The sequence below is a fragment of the Calliopsis andreniformis genome, unplaced genomic scaffold (assembly GCF_051401765.1).
Source record: "Calliopsis andreniformis isolate RMS-2024a unplaced genomic scaffold, iyCalAndr_principal scaffold0017, whole genome shotgun sequence".
Lineage (NCBI taxonomy): Eukaryota > Metazoa > Arthropoda > Insecta > Hymenoptera > Andrenidae > Calliopsis > Calliopsis andreniformis.
In genome coordinates this window covers 11,741,708-11,749,365 of record NW_027480429.1, presented here as the reverse complement: position 1 = coordinate 11,749,365, position 7,658 = coordinate 11,741,708, and positions in this window count along the sequence as shown.

Genomic DNA, 7,658 nt, shown 5'->3' with positions numbered 1-7,658 from the left:
CGGAACGTAGAATTGGCCATCACTTTCAAACTGGTTGCAATTATTCCTGTTATATGATGGAAACACTGTTGTATTTTTTTTATATTTTAGGGTTCGGGCGTTGACTTCTAAGGCCCTAACTATTCAATCTGTTGGAGCAACGCCCTAGGGTGAAGCCTAGGTTGCTCGGAAAGTAGAAATGACCATAAGTTTCATTCTGGTTGCAATTATTCGTTTTATACGATGGAAAAACTGTTGTATTTATATTGTATTTTATGCTTCTGGCGTTGACTTCTAAGGCACTAACTATTCGATCTGGTGGAGAAACGCCCTAGAGTGAAGCCTAGGTTGCCCGGAAGGTAGAATTGGCCAACACTTTCAAACTGGTTGCAATTATTCGTTTTATACGATGGAAAAGCTGTTGTATTTATATCGTTTTTTATGCTTCTGGCGTTGACTGCTTAGGCCGTCACTATTCGGTCTGGTGGAGCAACGCCCTGGAGTGAAACCTAGATTGCCCGGAACGTAGAATTGGCCATCACTTTCAAACTGGTTGCAATTATTCCTGTTATACGATGGAAACACTGTTGTATTTTTATTGCATTTTATGCTTCGGGCGTTGACTTCTAAGGCCCTAACTATTCAATCTGTTGGAGCAACGCACTAGCGTGAAGCCTAGGTTGCTCGGAAAGTAGAAATGACCGTAAGTTTCATACTGGATGCAATTATTCGTTTTATACGATGGAAAAGCTGTTGTATTTATATTGTATTTTATGCTTCTGGCGTTGACTTCTAAGGCACTATCTATTCGATCTGGTGGAGCTACGCCCTAGAGCGAAGCCTAGGTTGCCCGGAACGTAGAATTGGCCATCACTTTCAAGCTGGTTGCAATTATTCCTGTTATATGATGGAAACACTGTTGTATTTTTTTTGCATTTTACGGTTCGGGCGTTGACTTCTAAGGTCCTAACTATTCAATCTGTTGGAGCAACGCCCTAGGGTGAAGCCTAGCTTGCTCTGAAAGTAGAAATGACCATAAGTTTCATACTGGTTGCAATTATTCGTTTTATACGATGGAAAAACTGTTGTATTTATATTGTATTTTATGCTTCTGGCGTTGACTTCTAAGGCACTAACTATTCGATCTGGTGGAGCAACGCCCTAGAGTGAAGCCTAGGTTGCCCGGAACGTAGAATTGGCCATCACTTTCACACTGGTTGCAATTATTCCTGTTACACGGTGGAAAAACTCTTGTATATTTATTGTGTTTTATGCTTCTGGCGTTGACTTTTAAGGCCGTAGCTATTAGATCTGGGGGAGCAACGACCTTGAGTGTCGCATAGGTTGCCCGGAACGTAGAAATGACCATTACTTTCACAATTTTTGCAAATATACATTTTATACGTTGGAAAAACTGTTGTACTTATATAGTATTTTAGCCTTCTGGCGTTGAATTATAAGTCCCTATCTATTCTATCTGGTGGAGCAACGCCCTAGAGTGAAACCTAGGTTACCCGGAACGTAGAAATGACCAGTACTTTCACACTGGTTGCAGTTATTCGTTTTATACAATGGAACAACTGTTCTATTTATTTTGCATTTTATGCTTCGGGCGTTGACTTCTAATGCCCTAACTATTAGATCTGGTGGAGCAACGCCCTAGAGTGAAGCCTAGGTTGCCCGGGAAGTAGAAATGACCATAACTTTCACACTGGTAGCAATTACTCGTTTTATACATGGAAAAACTGTTCTATTTATCTTGTATTTCATGCTTCTGGCGTTGACTTCTAAGGCCCTAACTATTCGAACTGGTGGAGGAACGCCCTAGAGTGCAGCCTAGGTAGCCCGGAACGTAGAAATAACCATTACTTCCACACTGATTGCAAATATACATTACATACGATGGAAAAGCTGTTGTACTTATATTGTAATTTATGCTTCTGGCGTTGGCTTCTTAGGCACTAACCATTCGATCTGGTGGAACAACGCCCTAGAGTGAAGCCTAGGTTGCCCGGAACGTAGAAATGACCATTACCTTCACACTGGTTGCAATTATTCCTGTTATGCGATGGAAAAACTGTTGCATCTTTATTGTATTTTATGCTTCTGGCGTTGACTTCTTAGGCCCTAACTATTCGATCTGGTGGAGCAACGTCCTAGAGTGAAGCCTAGGTTGCGCGGAACGTAGAAATGACCATAGCTTTCACACTGGCTACCATTATTCGTTTTATACGATGGAAAAGCTGTTGTATTTATATCGTATTTTATGCTTCTGGCGTCGACTTCTAAGGCCCTAACTTTTCCATCTGGTGGAACAACGCACTACGGTGAAGCCTAGGTTGCCCGGAACGTAGAAATGTCCATAACTTTCACACTGGTAGCAATTATTCGTTTTATACATGGAAAAACTGTTCTATTTATTTTGTATTTCATGCTTCTGGCGTTGACTTCTAAGGCCCTAACTATTCGAACTGGTGGAGGAACGTCCTAGAGGGAAGCCTAGGTTGCCCGGAACGTAGAAATGACCATTACCTTCACACTGGTTGCAATTATTCCTGTCATGCGATGGAAAAACTGTTGCATCTTTATTGTATTTTATGCTTCTGGCGTTGACTTCTTAGGCCCTAACTATTCGATCTGGTGGAGCAACGTCCTAGAGTGAAGCCTAGGTTGCGCGGAACGTAGAAATGACCATAGCTTTCACACTGGCTACCATTATTCGTTTTATACGATGGAAAAGCTGTTGTATTTATATCGTATTTTATGCTTCTGGCGTCGCCTTCTAAGGCCCTAACTTTTCCATCTGGTGGAACAACGCACTACGGTGAAGCCTAGGTTGCCCGGAACGTAGAAATGTCCATAACTTTCACACTGGTGGCAATTATTCGTTTTATACATGGAAAAACTGTTCTATTTATTTTGTATTTCATGCTTCTGGCGTTGACTTCTAAGGCCCTAACTATTCGAACTGGTGGAGGAACGCCCTAGGGTGCAGCCTAGGTAGCCCGGAACGTAGAAATGATCATAACTTTCACACTGGTTGCTATTATTCGTTTCATACGATGGAAAAACTGTTATATTTATATTGTATTGTATGCTTATGGCGTTGACTTCTTAGGCCATAACTTTTCGATCTGGTGGTACAACGCCCTAGAGTGAAGCCTAGGTTGCCCGGAACGTAGAAATGACAATCACTTTCACACTGGTTGCAATTATTCCTGTTACACGGTGGAAAAGCTCTTGTATATTTATTGTGTTTTATGCTTCTGGCGTTGACTTTTAAGGCCGTAGCTATTAGATCTGGGGGAGCAACGACCTTGAGTGTCGCATAGGTTGCCCGGAACGTAGAAATGACCATTACTTTCACAATTTTTGCAAATATACATTTTATACGATGGAAAAACTGTTGTACTTATATAGTATTTTAGCCTTCTGGCGTTGAATTATAAGTCCCTATCTATTCTATCTGGTGGAGCAACGCCCTAGAGTGAAACCTAGGTTACCCGGAACGTAGAAATGACCATAACTTTCACACTGGTTGCTATTATTCGTTCTATACGATGGAAAAACTGTTATATTTATATTGTATCTTATGCTTCTGGCGTTGACTTCTTAGGCCCTAACAATTCGATCTGGTGGAACGACGCCCTAGAGTGAAGCCTAGGTTACCTGGAACGAACAAATGACCATCACTTTCACACGGGTTGCAATTATTCCTGTTATAGGATGGAAAGACTGTTGTATTTTTATTGTATTTTATGCTTCAGGCGTTGAGTTCTGAGGCCGTAGCTATTCGATGTGGTGGAAGAACGCCATAGAGTGAAGCCTAGGTTGCCCCGAACGTAGAAATGGCCATATCCTTCATACTGGTGGCAATTATTCGTTTTATACGATGGAAAAACAGTTCTATTTATTTTGTATTTTATGCTTTGGCCGTTGGCTTCTGAGGCCCTAACTATTCGATCTGTTGGAGCAACGCCCTAGGGTGAAGCCTAGGTTGCCGGAAAGTAGAAATGACCTTAACTTTCATACTGGTTGCAATTATTCGTTTTATACGATGGAAAAACTGTTGCATTTATATTGTATTTTATGCTTCGGGCGTTGACTTCTAAGGCCCTAGCTATTGAATCTGTTGGGTCAACGCCCTAGAGTGAAGCCTAGGTTGCTCGGAATGTAGAAATGACCATAACATTCACACTGGTTGAAATTATTCGTTTTATACGATGGAAAAGCTGTTGCATCTTTATTCTATTTTAAGCTTCTGGCGTTGACTTCTAAGGCCCTAACTATTCGATCTGGTGGAGCAGCGCCCTTGAGTGAAGCCTAGGTTGCCCGGAACGTAGAAATGACCACACTTTCAAACTGGTTGGTATTATTCATTTTGTACGATGAAAAAACTGTTGTATTTATATTGTATTTTATGCTTCTGGCGTTCACTTCTTAGGCCCTAACTATTCGATCTGGTGGAACAACGCCGTAGGGCGAAGCCTAGGTTGCCGGAACGTAGAAATGACCATTACCTTCACGCTTGTTGCAATTATTCCTGTCATACGATGGAAAAACAGTTGCGTCTTTACTGTATTTTTTGCTTCTGGCGTCGACTTCTAAGGCTCTAACTATTCGATCTGATGGAGCGACGCCCTAGAGTGAAGCCTAGGTATCCCGGAACGTAGAAATGACCATAACTTTCACACTGGTTGCAATTATTCGTTTTATACGATCGAAAAGCTGTTGTATTTATATTGTATTTTATGCTTCTGGCGTTGACTTCTAAGGCACTAACTATTCGATCTGGTGGAGCAACGCCCTAGAGTGGAGCCTAGGTTGCCCGGAAGGTAGAATTGGCCATCACTTTCAAACTGGTTGCAATTATTCGTTTTATACGATGGAAAAACTGTTGGATTTATATTGTATTTTATGCTTCTGGCGTTGACTTCTAAGGCACTAACTATTCGATCTGGTGGAGCAACGCCCTAGAGTGAAGCCTAGGTTGCCCGGAACGTAGAATTAGCCATCACTTTCAAACTGGTTGCAATTATTCCTGATATATGATGGAAACACTGTTGTATTTTTATTGCATTTTATGCTTCGGGCGTTGACTTCTAAGGCCCTAACTATTCAATCTGTTGGAACAACGCCCTAGGGTGAAGCCTAGGTTGCTCGGAAAGTAGAAATGACCATAAGTTTCATACTGGTTGCAATTATTCGTTTTATACGATGGAAAAACTGTTGTATTTATATCGCATTTTATGCTTCTGTCGTTGACTTCTAAGGCACTATCTTTTCGATCTGGTGGAGCAACGCCCTAGTGCGAAGCCTAGGTTGCCCGGAACGTACAATTGGCCATCACTTTCAAACTGGCTGCAATTATTCCTGTTATATGATGGAAACACTGTTGTATTTTTTTTGCATTTTATGGTTCGGGCGTTGACTTCTAAGGTCCTAACTATTCAATATGTTGGAGCAACACCCTAGTGTGAAGCCTAGGTTGCCCGGAACGTAGAAATAACCATTACTTCCACACTGATTGCATATATACATTACATATGATGGAAAAGCTGTTGTACTTATATTGTAATTTATGCTTCTGGCGTTGGCTTCTTAGGCACTAACAATTCGATCTGGTGGAACAACGCCCTAGAATGAAGCCTTGGTTGCCCGGAACGTAGAAATGACCATTACCTTCACACTGGTTGCAATTATTCCTGTTATACGATGGAAAAACTGTTGCATCTTTATTGTATTTTATGCTTCTGGCGTTGACTCCTAAGGCCCTAACTATTCCATCTGGTGGAACAACGCCCTAGGGTGAAGCCTAGGTTGCCCGGAACGTAGAAATGACCATAACTTTCACACTGGTGGCAATTATACGTTTTATACGATGGAAAGATTTTTGTATTTATTTTGTAGTTTATGCTTATGGCGTTGACTTCTAAGGCCCTAACTCTTCGATCTGGTGGAGGAACGCCTCAGAGTTTAGCCTAGGATGCCCGAAACGTCGAAATGATCATTACTTTCGCACTGTTTGCAATTAGTCATGCTATACGATGGAAAAACTGTTGCTCTTTTATTGTATTTTATGCTTCTGGCGTTGACTTCTAATGCCGTTGCTATTAGCGGTGGCGGAGCAACGCCCTAGAGTGACGTCTAGGTTGCACGGAACGTAGAAATGACCATTACTTTCACACTGTTTGCAATTATTCACTTTATACAATGGAAAAACTGTTGTACTTAGATTGTATTTTATTCTTCTGGCGTTGAATTCTAAGTCCCTAGCTATTCTATCTGGTGGAGCAGTGCCCTAGATTGAAGCCTAGGTTGCCCGGGAAGTAGAAATGACCATAACTTTCACACTGGTTGCAATTATTCCTGTTACACGATGGAAAAACTGTTGCACCTTTATTGTGTTTTATGCTTCTGGCGTTGACTTCTTAGGCCCTAACTATTCGATCTGGTGGAACAACGCCGTAGAGTGAAGCCTAGGTTCCCCGGAACGTAGAAATGACCATTACTTTCACACTGTTTGCAATTACTCGTTTTATACGATGGAAAAACTGTTGCATCTTTATCGTATTTTATGCTTCTGGCGTCGACTTCTTAGGCCGTAACTATCCGATCTGGTGGAGCAACGACCTAGAGTGACGCCTAGGTTGCTCGGAATGTAGAAATGACCATAAGTTGCATACTGGTTGCAATTATTCGTTTTATACGATGGAAAAGCTGTTGTATTTATATCGTATTTTATACTTCAGGCGTTGACTTCTGAGGCCGTAGCTATTCGATGTGGTGGAAGAACGCCATACAGTGAACCCTAGGTTGCCCGGAACGTAGAAATGTCCATATCTTTCACACTGTTTGCAATTATTCATTTTATACGATGGCAAAGCTGTTGTATTTATATTGTATTTTATGCTTCTGGCGTTGACTTCTTAGGCCCTAACTATTCGATCAGGTGGAGAAACGCCCTAGAGTGAAGCCTAGGTTGCCCGGAACGTAGAATTGGCCATCACTTTCAAACTGGTTGCAATTATTCCTGTTATAAGATGGATACACTGTTGTATTTTTATTGCATTTTATGCTTCGTGCGTTGACTTCTAAGGCCCTAACTATTCAATCTGTTGGACCAACGCCCTAGGGTGAAGCCTAGCTTGCTCGGAAAGTAGAGATGACCATAAGTTTCATACTGGTTGCAATTATTGGTTTTATACGATGGAAAAGCTGTTGTATTTATATCGTATTTTATGCTTCTGGCGTTGACTTCTTAGGCCGTAACTATTCGCTCTGGTGGAGCAACGCCCTGGAGTGAAACCTAGGTTGCCCGGAACGTAGAATTGGCCATCACTTTCAAACTGGTTGCAATTATTCCTGATATATGATGGAAACACTGTTGTATTTTTTTTGCATTTTATGGTTCGGGCGTTGACTTCTAAGGCCCTAACTATTCAATCTGTTGGAGCAACGCCCTAGGGTGAAGCCTAGGTTGCTCGGAAAGTAGAAATGTCCATAAGTTTCATACTGGTTGCAATTATTCGTTTTATACGATGGAAAAACTGTTGTATTTATATTGTATTTTATGCTTCTGGCGTTGACTTCTAAGGCACTAACTATTCGATCTGGTGGAGCAACGCCCTAGAGTGGAGCCTAGGTTGCCCGGAAGGTAGAATTGGCCATCACTTTCA